The sequence below is a fragment of the Triticum aestivum genome, chromosome 6A (genome assembly GCF_018294505.1).
Source record: "Triticum aestivum cultivar Chinese Spring chromosome 6A, IWGSC CS RefSeq v2.1, whole genome shotgun sequence".
NCBI lineage: Eukaryota > Viridiplantae > Streptophyta > Magnoliopsida > Poales > Poaceae > Triticum > Triticum aestivum.
In genome coordinates this window covers 221,554,451-221,575,596 of record NC_057809.1, presented here as the reverse complement: position 1 = coordinate 221,575,596, position 21,146 = coordinate 221,554,451, and positions in this window count along the sequence as shown.

The window sequence follows — 21,146 nt, the reverse complement described above, 5'->3', positions numbered from 1 at the left end:
TCCTGGGCAATCCCGTGATAAAATCCATGCCTAACTTATCCCACTTCCATTCGGGTATCGGCAATGGTTGTAACAATCCTGCTGGCTTCTGATGCTCTGCCTTTACTCTCTGGCATACATCACAAACTGCTACATACTCTGCTATTTCTTTCTTCATTCCGGTCCACCAGAAAATATCCTTCAAATCCAGATACATCTTGGTATTCCCTGGGTGAATCGAATAGGGTGAATCATGGGCCTCTTGCAGAATTAACTTCCTGATCTCCGGGTCATTGGGCACATAGACACGGTCTTCAAACCATAGGGTATCGTGCTCATCCTCACGAAATCCTTTAGCTTTTCCTTCTTTCATTTTCTCCTTTATGGAAGCAATCTCCTTGTCAGTCTTCTGAGCTTCCCTGATTCTGTCCATCAAAGTTGACTGAATTTCCAACGTTGCTACATAGCCTCTCGGAACTATTTCCAAACATAGTTCACGAAGATTTTCTGCTAACTCCTTGGGTATTTCTCCCGTCATTAACGTATTGACATGGCTCTTGCGGCTTAATGCATCAGCTACTACATTAGCCTTCCCGGGATGATAATGCAATTTCATATCATAATCCTTGATGAGCTCCAACCATCTCCTTTGTCTGAGGTTCAACTCCTTCTGTGTGAAAATGTACTTCAAACTCTTATGATCCGTGTACACCTCACAATGATTTCCGATGAGGAAATGTCTCCATGTCTTCAAGGCATGCACTACGGCTGCTAACTCCAAATCATGCGTAGCGTAATTCAACTCATGGGGCTTCAGTTGTCTTGAGGCATATGAAACAACTCTCCCTTCCTGCATAAGCACTGCTCCAAGTCCTCGACGTGAAGCGTCGCAATACACCTCATAATCCTTGGTCTGATCTGGCAAAATCAACACTGGTGAGGTAACCAAGCGTTTCTTCAACTCCTGGAAACTAGCCTCACACTGCTCAGTCCATTTGAACTTGGTATCTTTCTTCAACAACTCCGTCATAGGCTTCGAAATCTTTGAAAAAATTTCAATAAACCTCCGGTAGTATCCTGCGAGTCCAAGAAAACTCCGGATCTCTCCAACGGTAGTTGGGGCTTCCCACTTGGTCACGGTATCAACTTTAGTGGGATCAACAGCTATACCTTCTCCAGATATAACGTGTCCGAGGAATCCTACTTCCTTCAACCAAAACTCACATTTGCTGAACTTGGCATATAATTGATGTTCTCTGAGCTTTCCAAGTACCAAACGCAAATGCTCCTTATGTTCCTCTTCATTCTTTGAATAAACCAGGATATCATCAATGAACACTACGACGAACTTATCCAAAAACTCCATAAACACTTTGTTCATCATGTTCATAAAATAGGCAGGCGCGTTAGTCAGACCAAATGACATAACGGTATACTCATACAGCCCATACCTGGTGGTAAAAGCTGTCTTCGGAATATCCTGTTCTCGAATCTTCAACTGGTGGTACCCTGATCGCAAATCGATCTTGGAAAACACTTTAGCTCCTTGCAATCGATCAAACAGATCATTGATCATTGGTAGCGGGTACTTGTTCTTGATTGTTACTTCATTCAATCCTCGATAATCAACAACCATCCTTAACGATCCATCCTTCTTCTCTACTAATAGTACTGGTGATCCCCAAGGTGAAGAACTTGGGCGAATGTAACCTTTATCCAGTAATTCCTTAATCTGTTTCTTAATTTCCACCAAATCCTTTGCTGGCATCCTATATGGTCTCTTTGATATTGGCCCTGTGCCTGGCAATAGCTCAATCAAGAACTCAATATCTCTATCCGGTGGCATGCCTGGCAACTCCTCTGGAAATACATCAGGGAATTCCCTTACCACTGGTACTTCCTCCTGCACAACTCCTGTTAATGAATTTACTTGTGTCTTGTTTGGCGCATGCCGGGATACATACTTGATCCTTCTCCCTTCTGGGGTGGTAAGCAAAATTGACTTACTAGCACAATCGATGTTTCCTCCATACATCGACAGCCAATCCATACCAAGAATCACATCCAGACCTTGGGATTCCAGAATAATTAAATCTGTTGGGAAAACATGCCGTCCTATACTTAATGGCACTTGAAACATCCTTGACTGGCCATGTACTCTGCTCCTGGTGAGCTTACTAGCATAGGTGTTTTGAGAACCCTAGTGGGTAGGCTATACTTTTCCACAAATCCCCTTGATATGTATGAATGCGATGCACCAGTATCAAAAAGAACGAGTGCAGTAAATGACTTAACCAAAAACTTACCTATTACTGCATCGGGCTGAGCTTCAACCTCCTCCACATTAACGTGGTTCACCTGTCCCCTGTTGAAAGGGTTCGGCTTCTTTCCAGAGCTTCCATTGCCGTTTTGGCCTTCAGGACATTCATTGGCATAATGTCCGGTCTTGGAACACTTGAAACAGGTGACTTGACTCAGATCTCTCTTGGCTGGGGTTGATGGGGTGCTGCGGTTCTGGCCATTGCTTCCTCCATTCCCATTACCATTCTTGGTGCCATTGTGATTGTGCGAGCTACCTACTCCATGGGTATGCTGAAAATGTCCTCCCGGTCTAGGGGTAAAACGTGGCTTCTGCTGAGCTCCTGAATTATACTTTCCTTGTCCATACTTCCTCTTGCGGTTCTCAATTTGCTGCTGCTTCCCTTCAATCATAAGAGCACGGTCTACCAACTCCTGGTAGTTGTTGAAGGTGGCTACCATCAACTGCATACTCAACTCATCATTCAGTCCTTCCAGGAACTTCTCCTGCTTAGCTGCATCCGTAGCAACGTCATCTGGGGCATAACGTGCTAGCTTACTAAACTCCTCCACATACTGGCCAACTGTCCGTCCTCCTTGGCGCAAGTTACGAAACTCACGCTTCTTCATGGCCATTGCTCCTGCTGAAACATGGGCAGTACGGAAAGCCTGCTGAAATTGATCCCATGTGACAGTGTCGACTGGAAAGGTGGCTGTGAAATTCTCCCACCATGATGCTGCGGGTCCTTCTAACTGATGTGCGGCAAACTTAACCTTCTCCGCATCTGTGCATCCTGCTGTGGTCAACTCCCTAGCTGTCTTGCGGAGCCAATCATCTGCTACTATCGGCTCGGTGCTACTGGAAAACACCGGCGGATTCAGCCTAAGAAAACGGGCTAAGTGGTCAACAGGTGGTGGTGGTGGTGGGTTGTTGTTGTTGTTCCCCTGATTCTGATTCTGGACTAGCAACTGCATCAAGGTGTTCTGCTGCTGGATCAACTGGGTGAGCTCCGGCGGAAAGGCAAATCCGGGGTCACGTCTCGGAGGCATCTGAGGGTTTAGAAAAGATGAGATATAAGAATAGAGGGGGTCTAAAGAGAAAACACTACCCATATGCACATGAGGCAAAAGCAAACAATTCACTTCATTCAAACAAACAAAGGCATACAATCGATCTAACTATCGCAAAGTGCTCGGACTACTATATTTACATGGTGGACTACTACTACTGATGAGGTGGTCTACTAGAAATATTCTACGGTTGTAGACTCCATGATATCTGCTCCTGCTTCATCAACATAGTCATCATCGCTACTATCTGCTTCCGAGTCGGTGCCGTCGATGATGATGTAGTCTTCCGGGCTAATCTCCTTGGGTTCTTCGTCTTCATCTACTGGTGTCGGGCCTCCCATAAATACTGCTAGCTTCATAGTTAGGTCGGCATTCTTATCCACCAATACTTCAATTTCTTCTTCATAATCTTCACATGTAGCCTTGAGTTCTTCCTCCAGTTCCTTGATTCTAGTCTTAGCCTTCTTCAGATCTATCATGTCGGCGCACATCTGATTCTCCTGTCGTCGAATGTGCTGGTTTAACTCCTGGATAAAAGCTGCAATTGATCTATCTTTCCTGGTGTTAATCATCTCCCAGTGTTCATCTCGGCGCCCACAAATCTGGTATATAGTATCCTTAAGATCCTTGTGGTAGACTTCTCCAATGCGTCCCATGGCGATGTGAGCTGCCATACTCTTTCCTAGACTCCAAGTTGGTGCATCAAAAGAAAACTCTATGGGCTCAGTGAATGGCATGAACGTCCTTCCTGGGATTTGAACTTAAATCATCCAGCACTCTTCTTCAGGTAAAGTGGCGTTGTAGGTTCCCGTGAAGCTTGGTACTCCTATGTTCAGGTATCTAGTGACTTCCTTCAAGTGGCGTCCAAAGGGTGTATCTTCATCCGGTTGGGTGAACTTGTTCCTTGCATCCGCCATCCTAAAGAGTAGAAAAGATGAGAGGTCAGAAGAGAAGAGAGTGAGTAGTGATCTAGGTCTTTAGCTTAGTGGTCGTGTCCTACAGTCAGCGTGTGCTCTGATACCATCTCTGTAGCGACCAGACCTCAAACAGTCTGATCTCTGTGCTCCGGTGTCATCCCTGGATCAGTAATGCTGACACCACACAGTACTCGGAGGATTTATAGCAGAGTAGCAATCACACACTTATTACATCGAGTGTCTCAAAAGAGAACTTATTACAATAAATATGGCTTAAGGCCATCTAATAATAATAACAGCGGAAGGCTTGGAAGATAAGTGAGTCCATCAACTCCAACGGCATCACTGAGTATAGAACCACGACCTAAAACTCCTTAATCGTCGTCTGAAAAGTCTGCAACATTAACGTTGCAGCCCGAAAACGGGTCAGCACATGGAATATGCTGGCAAGGTAACACATAGAGAGTAATGGAATGCAACAGCTATACTATATGCATATTTGGCTGGTGGAAAGCTCTATGGTTACAGTTTTGCATAAAGCCAATTTTTCCCTACTTCAAAAGGAATAAATTTAATTACTATCATGGTGGTTGTTAAACATTGAGAATGGTTGACAGCATTCTCAATCCCAATTAAGCATCATCATTAACCCAACAACATTAATTTTAGAGTAACATGTTGAGATTCACATGATAATCCAGATACTAGATACTCAAGATGTCCATAACCGGGGACACGGCTAATCATGATTAGTTTGTTACACTCTGCAGAGGTTTGCGCACTTTTCCCCACAAGACTCGATCGCCTCCGTTGGATTTCTCGCACTACATGGTGTTTGAGAAACGGATGACCGAGACACAGTCTTTCAGAAGCGCTAGCACCTTACGATGGATAGACCGGTACACCTACTTTCCCCTACATCTGCTAGTCTACCCTGTAAGAGTTCGCACGACTTAATCAACTATGCCAGAGCCCATAATGGCTTGTGGCTGCACACGGAAGTTTCTAGTTTGAAAAATCTCATGATCCCTTTGAGCCTGGGTGGCGGTCCAAAAGAAAACAGGCATGTCCTGGAATACCCAGGTGCCTCAATCCACCCAGATGTGTATTTAAGTTGCCACCTTAGATAAACCATTAATTATCAATCTCACATCTGTCATGGATTTCACTCACCCAATCCACGTCTACTAGCATAGCATGGCATAATAAGCAAACGTAGAAGTAACTCCCAAAGGTTTGATAATAAACAGGTAATAGGTACTACCTCATCTACTTCCCATCCCACAGTTTAATTAGATCCTAATCATGCAATGTGTGAAGATTGATCTAATGCAAAAAAACTGGGTTGTAGAAAAGGTATGATCAAAGTGTTACTTGCCTTGCTGATGATCCGTGAAACCTAACGATTCGAAGTAACAGGCGGCGCACTCCGGGTACTCTATCACAGGCAAACAAACAAGCATACAATAAGTACTCATCTAATGCACAGGTAAAACTCAAATAAGAGATCTAACCAGAAGGTTCAACTTAAGAACTCCGGTTGGCAAAAGGAATCAAATCGAACGAAGCAAAGAAAGTCAAACGGTGAAAGAAAACAACTTCGTTCTAGTAATCTGAACCTAAGTCAAATTTTACAGTAGCAAAAACTTGTTTAAGTTGATTATTCGGATAGAGGGTTTTGATAAGAAACTCTAGGCGCTTGAATCGCCTGATTCCGATAAATGAGCGAAAAGAAAAACTAAAACGAAAATCGGATCAGAAATCGCGATCAGAAAATTACCGCGGAAAAATCCGACGAAAAAGAAAAACGACGAACGGATTTTTTTTTAAACGGCACGGATTTCGAGGTGCGGCGAACCTCGGGCGACGCGCGGCTCCGGCGGATCGGCGGTGGCGGCGGCGGCTGGTGGCGGCGGCGGCTGGCGGCTAGGGCGCGGCTAGGGTTTCGGGACGGCTGGGCCTTCGGGCTGGCTTGCCCCGGCTTATAAAGGCCCCGGCCAGGCGGAGTCCTAGCCGAGTACGGCCCATAGTCGGTTCCGTTTTTTCTCGCTCGGAAGAAAAATAAAAAGAAATACTAAACGGACTCCAAAAATCCTGAAATAAATTTTCCCGGGCTTCTAAAATCAAGCGTGACAAAGTGAACATTTATTTGGGTCCTAAATGCAATTTTGAAAAACGCGCATTTTTCCTAATTCAAATAAAAACAACAACAAAAATCTTCGAAATAAAACTATTTGCTTTTTTATTAAATCCTCAATATTTCTATATTTTGGGAAAGTCATTTTATTCCCTCTCTCATATTTTTGTAATAGAAATAATTGATGATAAAATAAATAAAATCAAATGATCCTATTCTCAAAATTTGAGAAAAACTCAAATATGAAAATAACGAAATCCCCAACTCTCTCCATGGGTCCTTGAGTTGCTTAGAATTTTCTAGGATCAATACCCGAAAGCAAATAAAATATGATATGCATGATGATCTAATGTATAACATTCCAAATTGAAAATTTGGGATGTTACAGGTTTTCATCATATTGCTTGAGTTTATCCCGCTACATCATGTCATCTTACTAATGCATTACTCTGTTCTTATGAACTTAATACTCTAGATGCAGGCATGAGTCGGTCGATGTGTGGAGTAATAGTAGTAGATGCAGAATTGTTTTGGTCTAATTGATATAGATGTGATGCCTATATTCATGATCATTGCTTTAGATATCGTCATAACTTTGCGCTTTTTATCAATTGCTCGGCAGTAATTTTTTCACCCACCGTAATATTTTCTATCTTGAGAGAAGCCTCTAGTGAAACATATGGCCCCTGGGACTATTTTCCATCATATAAGTTTCCAATCTATAATTTTAGTTTTCTATTTACTTTCTTTTTATTTCTTTTACTTTCCTATCTATAAAATAAAAATACCAAAAATATTACTTTACCGATTATCCATCTATAATCTCACTTTGCAAATAACCGTGAAGGGATTGACAACCCCTTTGTCACGCTGGGTGCAAGTTGGTGTTTGTTTGTGCAGGTATTCGGTGGCTTGTTGCATTGTCTCCTACTGGATTGATACCTTGGTTCTAAAAAGCCGAGTGAAATACTTACTCTACTTTGCTGCATCACCCTTTCCTCTTCAAGGGAAAAACCAACGTAAGCTCAAGAGGTAGCAAGGCCAAACACGAGTCTACAAGAAGAAGGTTGCGTAGTAGACATCAGTGGTGCGTGTGGTGTTTCAACACCCAATGATCAAATTTGATGTGGCACCATGCTTTGGAACCGTAAAATCCCCACACTGAGCGAGCATTCACGATGCGTAGCATGCACTCAAACTTAATTAGGCTTGGAATGATCAACCTACTGTATGGTAACTCGAAGCAAAGAAGAAGAATCCACCCTGGTAACCTTTCTCGGCGTTGGTCAAAATGATGGACATCCATGCGGGCCCACGAATATATATAGGCTTGCCGCCCATAACCAAGCGAGTGAGAGTGTGTCCAAAGACAACCATTGCATGAGTGTGTCCCTGATAACCCACAAGTATAGGGGATCGCCACAGTTTTCGAGGGTAGAGTATTCAACCCAAATTTATAGGTTCGACACAAGGGGAGCCAAAGAATATTTGCAAGTATTAGCAGCTGAGTTGTCAATTCAACCACACCTAGAGATTAATTATCTGTAGCAAAGTGATCAGTAGCGCAATAATATGATAGTTTTGATAGTAGTAGCAATAACAGTAGCAACGATAATAATGATAGCAGTAATTTTGTAGCAAGTGCAACAGTAACGATAGCAATAGTAACTTAGCAAGAACAATATAGGATAAATTTGTAGGCATTGGATCGATAATTTTTTGGATGATATTCATCATGTGACAATCATAACCTAGGGCGATATGGCACTAGCTCCAGTTCATAAATATAATGTAGGCATGTATTCCGTAAATAGTCATACCTATTTATGGAAAGAACTTGCATGACATCTTTTGTCCTACCCTCCCGTGGCAGCGTGGTCCAATTGGAAACTAAGAGATATTAAGGCCTCCTTTTAATAGAGAACCAGAACACACAGTGAATACATGAACTCCTCAAACTACGGTCATCACCGGGAGTGGTCCCGACTATTGTCACACCGGGGTTACCAGATCATAACATGTAGTAGGTGACTATAACTTGCAAGATTGGATCTAGAACATGGATATAATGGTGATAACATAAACGGTTCAGATCTGAAATCATGGCACCCGGGCCCAAAGTGACAAGCATTAAGCATGGCAAAGTCATAGCAACATCATCTCAGAACATAGTGGATACTAGGGATCAAGCCCTAACTAAAATAACTAGATTACATGAGGAATCTCATCCAACTCCTCACTGACCAGTGAGCCTACGAAGGAATTACTCACTCCCGGTGGGGAGCATCATGGAATTGGCGATGGAGAATGGTTGGTGATGACAAAGAACGAAGATTCCCCTCTCCATAGCCCCAAACAGACTCCAGATCTTGCCTCCCGATGAAGGACAGGAGGTGACGATGGCTCCGTCTCGTGGATCGCGATAATTCTTTCTCCTCGATTTTTTTCTGGAAAAATAGGATTTAATAGCGTAGGTTTCGGGGTCTGCAGGGCCACCAGGTGGGGACAATCCACCTGGGTGCACTTGGGGGGCAGGCATGCCCTGGTGGGTTGTGCCCACCCAGGGCCCCCCCTCAGGTGACTATTGGCTCTAGAAATTGTCTTTTACTGTATAAGAAATCCTCGCAAAGTTTCCTTCCATTCCAAGAACTTATATTTCTGCACAAAAACAACACCATGGTAGTTCTACTGAAAACAGTGTCAGTCCGGGGTTAGTTTCATTCAAATCATGCAAATTAGAGTCCAAAACAAGAGGACAAGCGTTAGGAAAAGTAGATACGCTAGAGACGTATCCGTCCCGAACATATGTATAGAGGTGTGTGATGCATGCATATGTGTTGAGTACCCAGCCCAATGCACAACATTGATGTGGTGCATGCATTGAAAATCAAAGAGGTCCCCACACAGAGCAAGAGGTTCATGATGTGTCATGTGCTCGCCCCCTCCCTTTGATCCAGCGGGATGGATTCATGTGTATGCATGCGCTATTATATATATGTAATCTCACATCATGATCTATATTGTGAGACAAACAAAAAATTAACCCCCTCCTAAGTCAAATTAATTAACCTCCGTCGCAGTCGGTGAAAGTGAAGAACCAAACGGGCCGATAGATGGAAGCATAACCAATAACCGCGAGAGTGAGTGCCATAGGACAAAACCGTCGCTTGAATGTGTGCCAGAACATATATATGGAGAGGTGTGTGGTTGTGATGTTTTGAATACCTAATGCACACCTTTGATGTGGCATTTGCCTCAAAAACCGCAAAGTCCCCACACAGAGTGAGGTTCATGTGACACCAAGTATATATATGCTAGTCACCCCCTTCGACACGTACTATACACCTAGTAACACAGCCCTAAATGAATTAATCCTCCTTCTTCGTCAAACGTACCTCTCTCTCGTTGGGTCAAAGTGATGGACGAAGAACTCGCAGGCCCACAGAAAGCGAAGCGTACGCCGCATGCGAGTGAGCATCCTATATAGAACTACGTACCATCGTCTGCATGTGGCCCAAAGAGGTGTTTGTGTGATGTTTGAATACGCAATGCACAACTTTGATGTGGCACCACACACACACACACACACCTCGGAAACTATAAAGTGCCCACAGAGAGCGAGGTTCATGATGTGTGGTGTGTGCTATATGTACACCCCAATTCGACGCGTGGTATATATGTACTTCTACTGTATAGCACAAACCAAAAAAGAATCATTCCTTGATGGTCAAATTAACCTCTCTCTCTCGTTGGGTCAAAGTGATGGAGGACAACCTCGCAGGCCCACAGATGGAAGCGCCACATGCGAGTGAGTTCCGATAGGGCAACCACCGCCTGCATGGTATTGCGTGATGTTTGAATACCAATGCACAACATTGATGTGGCACCTGCCTCGGGAACCGAAAAGTCCCCACATGGAGCGAGGTCATGACATACGCATATATATAGAGTATTCATGTTGCCCCCTCTTTGACATGTACTACATACTCCTACTGTGCATATATGTAACACAAACTAAAAAGAACCATCCTTGTTGGTCAAATTAACATCTCTCTCACTGTACGTTCAACTGATCGACAACAACCTCGCGGGCTCACAAAGAGAGTCACATGCGAGTGAGTGTCATAGGACAAAACCACTGCATGCATGTGCCCGTGTTATGTGATGTTTGAATACCCAATGCACAACTTTGACGTGGCACGTGCTTCGCAAACCGGAAACACATGACACCATGATGTGTAGCCCCCTCACTTCAAGCCGGTGGGAGGGACTCATGTGTACGCAAGTGCCCGAACTTTGCTATGGAATCTCACCATGATCCACACCACACACATGCCAAGATGAATCCACCTTTGGTCAAATGCCTCTCATTGTCGGTGGAAACTGAAAACCTTTGCGGGCTAACAAATGGGCACGTCACTGATAACCACACGAGGGAGTGTCTGAAAGGACCACCAATGCATGCATGTGGCTCGAACATGTATGTATGAAAGGGTTGTGTAATGCTTTGAATAACCAATTCACGACTTTGATGTGGCATATATGACTCACAAAATGATCAGTAATCCCACACGAAGGCTCATGACTCGTAGTGTACTGCCCCCCCCCCACACACACAGACACATATCTCGCACCACAATAGCCACTCCGAGGCATGTCAAACTTTTTCTGAAGTGAACATGTGATCAAAGGAGTGTTGTGTTAAAATTTAAAAAAACAGAGATCATTCTACCGTTTTTATACATTGATTGATTTCCTAGGGATTTAATGTGCAAAAATCAAATTTGAGCTACATGTGCACCAAAATCGATTGAAAAATCATATGTGTGTCCCTGGGTGCATGTTTCCCCATGCAAGAGATTTCAAAACATTGAGAATCACTACAAAAAAAGACACATCCGTGACATTTTGGGCCGAACAATTTTTTTCCTATCATACATATGACACTTCTGTGACGATAATTGTGACAAAACCCGGTATCATCATAGATGTGGTGGGCTCCTACTTCTAAAACAAAAAATCATGACAAAAAATGGGCTTTTCGTCCTGGGCGGGCCGGACACGCAGCTGCATGACATTCTTTGGGCCGTCCATGACGAAAAAACCGTGGTAGAAGCGAGGGCGAGGAAATTTTTGGGGAGTTCCCGGTTACGGTGGGAGGTCGGGGGCCGAGCGATGCACGTTTCTCTCATACACGTACGCGCGTGTGTGCGAGGCGTTGGCTCTAACTGAACCCGAGCGAGGCATTGGGCTCTAACTAAACCCGAGCGATTGCACTGCAGGCTACGCGTTACTGAACCCGAGCGATCGATCGATGGCTGTTAACTGAACAAGATCGAGTGATTCCTTCGCTACTGCTGCTAACTGAAGCCGATCAATGCTGCCTCTCGGATGAACAATGAGCGTTGCGGGGGGAGGGGGGTTGGATGAACAGTGAGCGCTGGCGTTGCCTCTGGATGAACAGGACCCCGTGGTGTGGTGGAGGGCTGGATGAACAGTAGACGGTGGAGGGGTGCCCGTGGAGGGGTGGTTGAACAGGACCCCGTGGTGTGGAGGGCTGGCTGAACAGTAGACGGTGGAGGGGTGCCCGTGGAGGGGTGGTTGAACAGTAGCCGGTGGAGTAGCGGGCGGTGGAGGCTGGATGAACAGGAGCCTGTGGAGGCTGGAGGAGGTCGACGGTAGCCCGTGGAGGCTGGAGGAGGTCAACGGTGGAGATGAACAGTATCCCGTGGAGTCCCGTTTTGCGGTACGCAAGACCCCTCCCGATGAACAGGACCCCCGTTTCGATCGTAGCACTCCAACACAAGTCTGTTTCGTCTGTTTTGCGGTACACCACACCCCTCCCGATGAACAGGACCCCCGTTTCGACCATAGGAGGTTCGTTTCGTCTGTTTTGCGGTACGCCACACCCCTTTCGATCAACAGGACCCCCGTTTCGACCGTAGGAGGTCCGTTTCCTCCGTTTTGCGGTACGCCAGACCCCTCCCGATGAACAGGACCCCCGTTTTGACCATAGCGCTCCAACACAAGTCCGTCCGTTTTGCGGTACGCCACACCCCTCCCGATGAACAGGACCCCCATTTCGACCGTAGGAGGTCCGTTTTGTCCGTTTTTCGATAGGCCACACCCCTCCCAATCAACAGGACCCCCGCTTCGACCGTAGGAGGTCCGTTTCCTCTGTTTTGCGGTACGCCAGACCCCTCCCGATCAACAGGACCCCATTTCGAATGTAGGAGGTCCGTTTCCTCCGTTGTGCGATACGCCAGTCCTCGTTTACATTGCCTCTTCCGTCCAAGCCCTCCCGATGAACACGACCACGCATTCCATTCCGACCCAGCCGGTTGGCTCCCACACGTTACGTTGCCTCCTGATGAACACAACACAATCTGTTGCCTCCCCATGAACACGACACATTCTGTTGCCTCCCCATGAACACGACGACGATGTTGTTTCTCTGTTCCGACCCAGCCATGTACACGAGCCCTTTCCGTACGTATGCGCGAGTAGGCGTTCGAGACCCCGCCCGTATGTACACATACGTGGCCGTATTTTATTTCTTGCACCTTGGCCGCTATACGTACGTGTACATGCTACGTGCGCACCTCTACTACGACACGTACGTGCCTCTACTACGACACGTGCGCGCCTCTACATCGACCAGTATATATGTACGTACACGTTCGCGACCAGAATGACAACGCTACGTACGCTTCGACCAGGTGGATCCCGACTGTCAGGCACATCCTTGCCTACGAAGATGTAGCTGGTGGGTCCCAGCAGTAAGGGGGGTGAATCATTTTTTTTGCCCGGACGCACTTCCTTGCGTGCGAAGATGTAGCTGGTGGGTCCCAGCAGTCAGGGGGAAACGTTTTTTTCGCGAAATACAATGGCCCGTCCGGTGGGTCCCAGCTGTTAGGTGGAGGAATAATTATTTTGCGCGTAATAAGGACGCACTTCCTTGCTGCGGCCATGGACCCAGCTGTCAGCCTCTCCACGTACAGTCCACGTCTGATGGAAGACATTCCTTGACCATGTTGACCACACCGCGCCAAGAGCACCAGGGCGGTGGACGACGGTGAGGCCTAGGAAGGGGACGACGCGGAGCCGGGGAAGACGCGGCAGTGGATGCCCACGCGTAGAGGAGTATGAGGGTTCACTCGTTCGGCTGCGGTGTGAGGTTGCCGTCGCCGCAGAATAACAGGGGGTGTGGGTGCGTAGAGGGATGGCCTGGCCAGCGATGGGAGTAGTAGGGGGCGGTGAGGCCTCCGCGGCATCACAGCCGGCCATGGGCGGCAGGAGCAGGCGGCATGACCGGCGCTGCTTTGGGCGGCTGGAGCAAGAAGACCAGAGGTTGAAGAAGCACTACGGTCGTTGGATGGACATCGTACGGTCACTGGAGCTAGAATCGTTCATATTGACTAAAGTTGACAAAGGCCCCCGTCCTAGTCAACTTAGTAGGCCCACAAGTCAGCCTCCCACCATGGTGCGTCCCAGCTAGCAGGGTGAGTATTCACTTTTTTGTGCGTAAGAAGGAGGCACTTCCAGTGGGTCCGAGCTGACAGCGGGGGGAACGTTTTTTCGCGATATAAGCTGGCTCGTCCGGTGGGTCCCAGCAGTTAGGGGGAAACATTTTTTGCGAAATAAGGTGGCCCGTCCGGTGGGTCCCTGCTGTCAGGTGGAGGAATAATTATTTTGCGCGTAATAAGGAGGCACTTCCTTGCGGCCGCCTGGACCCAGCTGTCAGCCTCTCCACGTACAGTACTCTTCCGATGGAAGTCGGTCGTTGACCATGTTAACCACGCCGTGCTGAGAGCACCAGGGCGGTGGTCCTGGACGACGGTGAGGCCTAGGAAGGGGACGATGCGGAGCTGGGGAAGACGCATCAGTGGAAGTCCACACGGAGAGGAGTACAAGGGTTCACTGGTTCGGCTGCGGTGTGAGGCTGCGGCCGCCGCAGAATAACAGGGGGTGTGGGTGAGTAGAGGGATGGCCTGGACAGCGGTCGTGCTGGGTTTCGTAGTAATTTCAAAAAAATTCCTACGCACACGCAAGATCATGTGATGCACAGCAACGAGAGGGGAGAGTGTTGTCTACGTACCCACGTAGACCGACTGCGGAAGCGTTGACGCAACGTAGAGGAAGTAGTCGTACGTCTTCACGATCCAACCGATCAATCACCAAAACTACGGCACCTCCGAGTTCGAGCACACGTTCAGCTCGATGACGATCCGCGGACTCCGATCCAGCAAAGTGTCGGGGAAGAGTTCCGTCAGCACGACGGCCTGGTGACGATCTTGATGTAATACAGCAGCAGGGCTTCGCCTAAACTCTGCTACAGTATTATCGAGGACTATGGTGGCTGGGGGCACCGCACACGGCTAAGGAATAGATCACGTGGATCAACTTGTGTGTTTCTGGGGTGCCTCTGCCTCAGTATATAAAGGAGCCAAGGGGGAGGGGGCGCCGGCCAGGAGGAGGGCGCAGGAGGAGTCCTACTCCTTCCGGGAGTAGGACTCCCCCCCCCAATCCTAATTGGACTAGGATTCCCCGAGGGGGAAAGAGGGAGGGGGCGGCCACCTTCTCCTAGTCCTAATAGGACTAGGGGAGGGGGGAGGTGCGCAGCCACCTTGGGCTGCCCCTTTCTCCTTTACACTAAAGCCCATTAAGGCCCATATGGCTCCCGGGGGGTTCCGGTAACCTCCCGGTACTCCGGTAAAATCCCGATTTCACCCGGAACACTTCTGATATCCAAACATAGGCTTCCAGTATATCAATCTTTACGTCTCGACCATTTCGAGACTCCACGTCATGTCCGTGATCACATCCGGGACTCCAAACAACCTTCGGTACATCAAAATGCATAAACTCATAATATAACTGTCATCTTAACCTTAAGCGTGCGGACCCTACGGGTTCGAGAACAATGTAGACATGACCGAGACACGTTTCCGGTCAATAACCAATAGCGGGACCTGGATGCCCATATTGGCTCCTACATATTCTACGAAGATCTTTATCGGTCAGACCGCATAACAACATACGTTGTTCCCTTTGTCATCGGTATGTTACTTGCCCGAGATTCGATCGTCGGTATCCAATACCTAGTTCAATCTCGTTACCGGCAAGTCTCTTTACTCGTTCCGTAATACATCATCCCGCAACTAACTCATTAGTTGCAATGCTTGCAAGGCTTAAGTGATGTGCATTACCGAGAGGGCCCCGATATACCTCTCCGACAATCGGAGTGACAAATCCTAATCTCGAAATACGCCAACCCAACATGTACCTTTGGAGACACCTGTAGAGCACCTTTATAATCACCCAGTTACGTTGTGACGTTTGGTAGCACACAAAGTGTTCCTCCGGCAAACGGGAGTTGCATAATCTCATAGTCATAGGAACATGTATAAGTCATGAAGAAAGCAATAGCAACATACTAAACGATCGGGTGATAAGCTAATGGAATGGGTCATGTCAATCAGATCATTCAACTAATGATGTGATCCCGTTAATCAAATAACAACTCTTTGTCCATGGTTAGGAAACATAACCATCTTTGATTAACGAGCTAGTCAAGTAGAGGCATACTAGTGACACTATGTTTTTCTATGTATTCACGCATGTATTATGTTTCCGATTAATACAATTCTAGCATGAATAATAAACATTTATCATGATATAAGGAAATAAATAATAACTTTATTATTGCCTCTAGGGCATATTTCCTTCAGTCTCCCACTTGCACTAGAGTCAATAATCTAGATCACATCGCCATGTGATTTAACATCGATAGTTCACATCATCATGTGATTAACACCCATAGTTCACATCGCCATGTGACCAACACCCAAAGGGTTTACTAGATTCAGTAATCTAGTTCACATTTCTATGTGATTAACACCCAAAGAGTACTAAGGTGTGATCATGTTTTGCTTGCGAGAGAATCTTAGTCAACGGATCTGCCAAATTCAGATCCTCATGTATTTTGCAAATTTCTATGTCAACAATGCTCTGCATGGAGCTACTCTAGCTAATCGCTCCCACTTTCAATATGTATCTAGACCGAGACTTAGAGTCATCTAGATTAGTGTCAAAACTTGCATCGGCGTAACCCTTTACGACGAACCTTTTTTTTCACTTCCATAATCGAGAAACATATCCTTATTCCAACAAGGATAATTTTGACCGCTGTCCAGTGATCTACTCCTAGATCACTATCGTACTCCCTTGCCAAACTCAGTGGTAGGGCATACAATAGATCTGGTATACAGCATGGCATACTTTATAGAACCTATGACCAAGGCATAGGGAATGACATTCATTCTCTTTCTATCTTCTGTCATGGGCTTTGAGTCTTACTCAATTTCACACCTTGTAACATAGGCAAGAAACTCTTTCTTTGACTGTTCCATTTTGAACTACTTCAAAATCTTGTCAAGGTATGTATTTATTGAAAAAACTTATCAAGCGTCTTGATCTATCTCTATAGATCTTGATGCTCAATATGTAAGCAACTTCACCGAGGTCTTTCTTTGAAAAACTCCTTTCAAACACTCCTTTATGCTTTGCAGAATAATTCTACATTATTTCCGATTAACAATATGTCATTCACATATACTTATCAGAAATGCTGTAGTGCTCCCACTCACTTTCTTGTAAATACAGGCTTCACCGCAAGTTTGTGTAAAACTATATGCATTGGTCAACTTATCAAAGCGTATATTCCAACTCCGAGATGCTTACACCAGTCCATAGATGGATCGCTGGAGTTTGCACATTTTGACCTTTAGGATTGAAAAAACTTCTGGTTGCATCATATACAACTCTTCTTTAAGAAATCCATTAAGGAATGCAGTTTTGTTTATCCATTTGCCAGATTTCATAAAATGCGGCAATTGCTAACATGATTCGGACAGACTTAAACATATATACGAGTGAGAAAATCTCATCGTAGTCAACACCTTGAACTTGTCGAAAACCTTTTGCGACAATTCTAGCTTTGTAGATAGTAACACTACTATCAGCGTCCGTCTTCCTCTTCAAGATCCATTTATTCTCAATCGCTTGTCGATCATCAGGCAAGTCAACCAAAGTCCATACTTTGTTCTCATACATGGATCCCATCTCAGGTTTCATGGCCTCAAGCCATTTTGCGGAATCTGGGCTCATCATCGCTTCCTCATAGTTCGCAAGTTCGTCATGGTCTAGTAACATGACTTCCATAACAGGATTACAGTATCACTCTGGTTTACTTGCGAGATTTGGTAGTAACTTGATCTTGAAGTTACATGATCATCATCATTAGCTTCCTCACTAATTGGTGTAGTAGTCACAGGAACAGATTTCTGTGATGAACTACTTTCCAATAAGGGAGAAGGTACAATTACCTTATCAAGTTTTTACTTTCCTCCCACTCACTTCTTTCGAGAGAACCTCCTTCTCTAGAAAGAATCCATTCTTAGCAACGAATGTCTTGCCTTTGGATCTGTGATAGAAGGTGTACCCAACAGTAACTTTTTGGGTATCCTATGAAGACATACTTTTCCGATTTGGGTTTGAGCTTATCAGGATGAAACTTTTTCACATAAGCATTGCAACCCCAAACTTTAATAAACGACAACTTTGGTTTCTTGCCAAACCACAGTTCATACGGTGTCGTCTCAATAGATTTAGATGGTGCCCTTTTAACGTGAATGCAGCTGTCTCTAATGCATAACCCCAAAACGATAGTGGTAGATCGGTAAGAGACATCATAGATTGCACTATATCCAATAAAGTACGGTTATGACGTTCGGACACACCATTATGCTGTGGTGTTCCATGTGGCATGAGTTTGTGAAACTATTCCACATTGTTTTAATTGAAGACCAAACTCGTAACTCAAATATTTGTCTCCGCGATCAGATCGTAGAAACTTTATTTTCTTGTCATGTTGATTTTCCACTTCACACTAAAATTCTTTGAACTTTTCAAATGTTTCAGACTTATGTTTCATCAAGTAGATATACCCATATCTGCTCAAATCATCTGTGAAGTTCAGAAAATAATGATACTTGCCGTGAGCTTTAACACTCATCGGACCGCATACATCAGTATGTATTATTTCCAATAAGTCAGTTGCTCGCTCCGTAGAACGGAGTCTTAGTCATCTTGCCCATGAGGCATGGTTCGCAAGCATCAAGTGATTCATAATCAAGTGATTCCAAAATCCCATCAGCATGGAGTTTCTTCATGCGCTTTACACCAATATGACCTAAACGGCAGTGCCACAAATAAGTTGCACTATCATTATTAACTTTGCATCTTTTGGTTTCAATATTATGATTATGTGTATCACTACGATCGAGATCCAATGAACTATTTTCATTGGGTGTGTAACCATATAAGGTTTTATTCATGTAAACAGAACAACAATTTATTCTCTTACTTAAATGAATAACCGTATTACAATAAACATGATCAAATCATATTCATGCTTAATGCAAACACCAAATAACACTTATTCAGGTTCAACACTAATCCCAAAAGTATAGGGAGTGTGTGATGATGATCATATCAATCTTGGAACCACTTCCAACACACATCATCACTTCACCCTTAACTAGTCTTTGTTTATTCTGCAACTTCCGTTTCGAGTTACTAATCTTAGCAACTGAACTAGTATCAAATACTGAGGGGTTGCTATAAACACTAGTAAAGTACACATCAATAACATGTATATCAAATATACTTATGTTCACTTTGCCATCCTTCTTATCTGCCAATCACTTGGGGTAGTTCCGCTTCCAGTGACCAGTCCCTTTGCAGTAGAAACACTTAGTCTCAGGCTTAGGACCAGACTTGGGCTTCTTCACTTGAGCAGCAACTTGCTTGCCATTCTTCTTGAAGTTCCCCTTCTTCCCTTTGCCCTTTTTTTTTGAAATTAGTGATCTTGTCAACCATCAACACTTGATGCTCTTTCTTGATTTCTACCTTCATCGATTTCATCATCATGAAAAGCTCGGGATTCGTTTTCGTCATCCCTTGCATACTATAGTTCATCACAAAGTTCTACTAACTTGGTGATGGTGACTAGAGAATCCTGTCAATCACTATCTTATCTGGAAGATATTCTCCCACTTGATTCAAGCGATTGTAGTACCCAGACAATCTGAGCACATGCTCACTAGTTGAGCGATTCTCCTCCATCTTTTAGCTATAGAACTTGTTGGAGACTTCGTATCTCTCAACTCGGGTATTTGCTTGAAATATTAACTTCAACTCCTGGAACATCTCATATGCTCCATGACGTTCAAAACGCTTTGAAGTCCCAATTGTAAGCCATTAAGCATGGTGCACTAAACTATCAAGTAGTCATCATATTGAGCTAGCCAAACGTTCGTAACGTCTGCATCTGCTCCTGCAATAGGTCCGTCACCTAGCGGTGCATCAAGGACATAATTCTTTTGTGCAACAATGAGGATAAACCTCAGATCACGGATCCAATCCACATCATTGCTACTAATATTTTTCAACACAATTTTCTCTAGGAACATATCAAAATAAACACAGGGAAGCAACAACGCGAGCTATTGATCTACAACATGATTTGCAAAATACTACCAGGACGAAGTTCATGATAAATTTAAGTTCAATTTAATCATATTACTTAAGAACTCCCACTTATATAGACATCCCTCTAATCTTCTAAGTGATTACGTGATCCAAATCAACTAAACCATAACCGATCATCACGTGAGATGGAGTAGTTTTCAATGGTGAACATCGTTATGTTGATCATATCTACTATATGATTCACGCTCGACCTTTCGGTCTCCATGTTCCGAGGCCATATCTGCATATGCTAGGCTCGTCAAGTTTAACCTGAGTATTCTGCGTGTGCAAAACTGGCTTGCACCCGTTGTAGATGGACGTAGAGCTTATCACACCCGATCATCACGTAAGCGTACGCGTAAGGTTGGTCCGGGTCGTCTCGTCCAACAATACCGCCGAACCAAAGTATGACATGCTGGTAGGCAGTATGACTTATATCGTCCACAACTCACTTGTGTTCTACTCGTGCATATGACATCAACATAAATAACCTAGGCTCGGATGCCACTGATGGGTTTCATAGTAATTTCAAAAAATTTCCTACGCACATGCAAGATCATGTGATGCACAGCAACGAGAGGGGAGAGTGTTGTCTATGTACCCACGCAGACCGACTGCGGAAGCGTTGACGCAACGTAGAGGAAGTAGTCGTACGTCTTCACGATCCAACCGATCAAGCACCGAAACTACGGCACCTCTGAGTTCGAGCACACGTTCAGCTCGATGACGATCCCCGGACTCCGATCCAGCAAAGTGTCGGGGAAGAGTTCCGTCAGCACGACGGCGTGGTGACGATCTTGATGTACTACAGCAGCAGGGCTTCGCCTAAACTCCGCTAAAGTATTATCGAGGACTATGGTGGCTGGGGGCACCGCACACGGCTAAGGAATAGATCACGTGGATCAACTTGTGTGTTTCTGGGGTGCCTCTGCCTCAGTATATAAAGGAGCCAAGGGGGAGGGGGGCGTCAGCCAGGAGGAGGGCGCAGGAGGAGTCCTACTCCTTCCGGGAGTAGGACTCCCCTCCCAATCCTAGTTGGACTAGGAGAAAGAGGGAGAGGGGGGCCGGCCACCTTCTCCTAGTCCTAATAGGACTAGGGGAGGGGGGAGGTGCGCAGACACCTTGGGTGCCCCTTTCTCCTTTCCACTAAA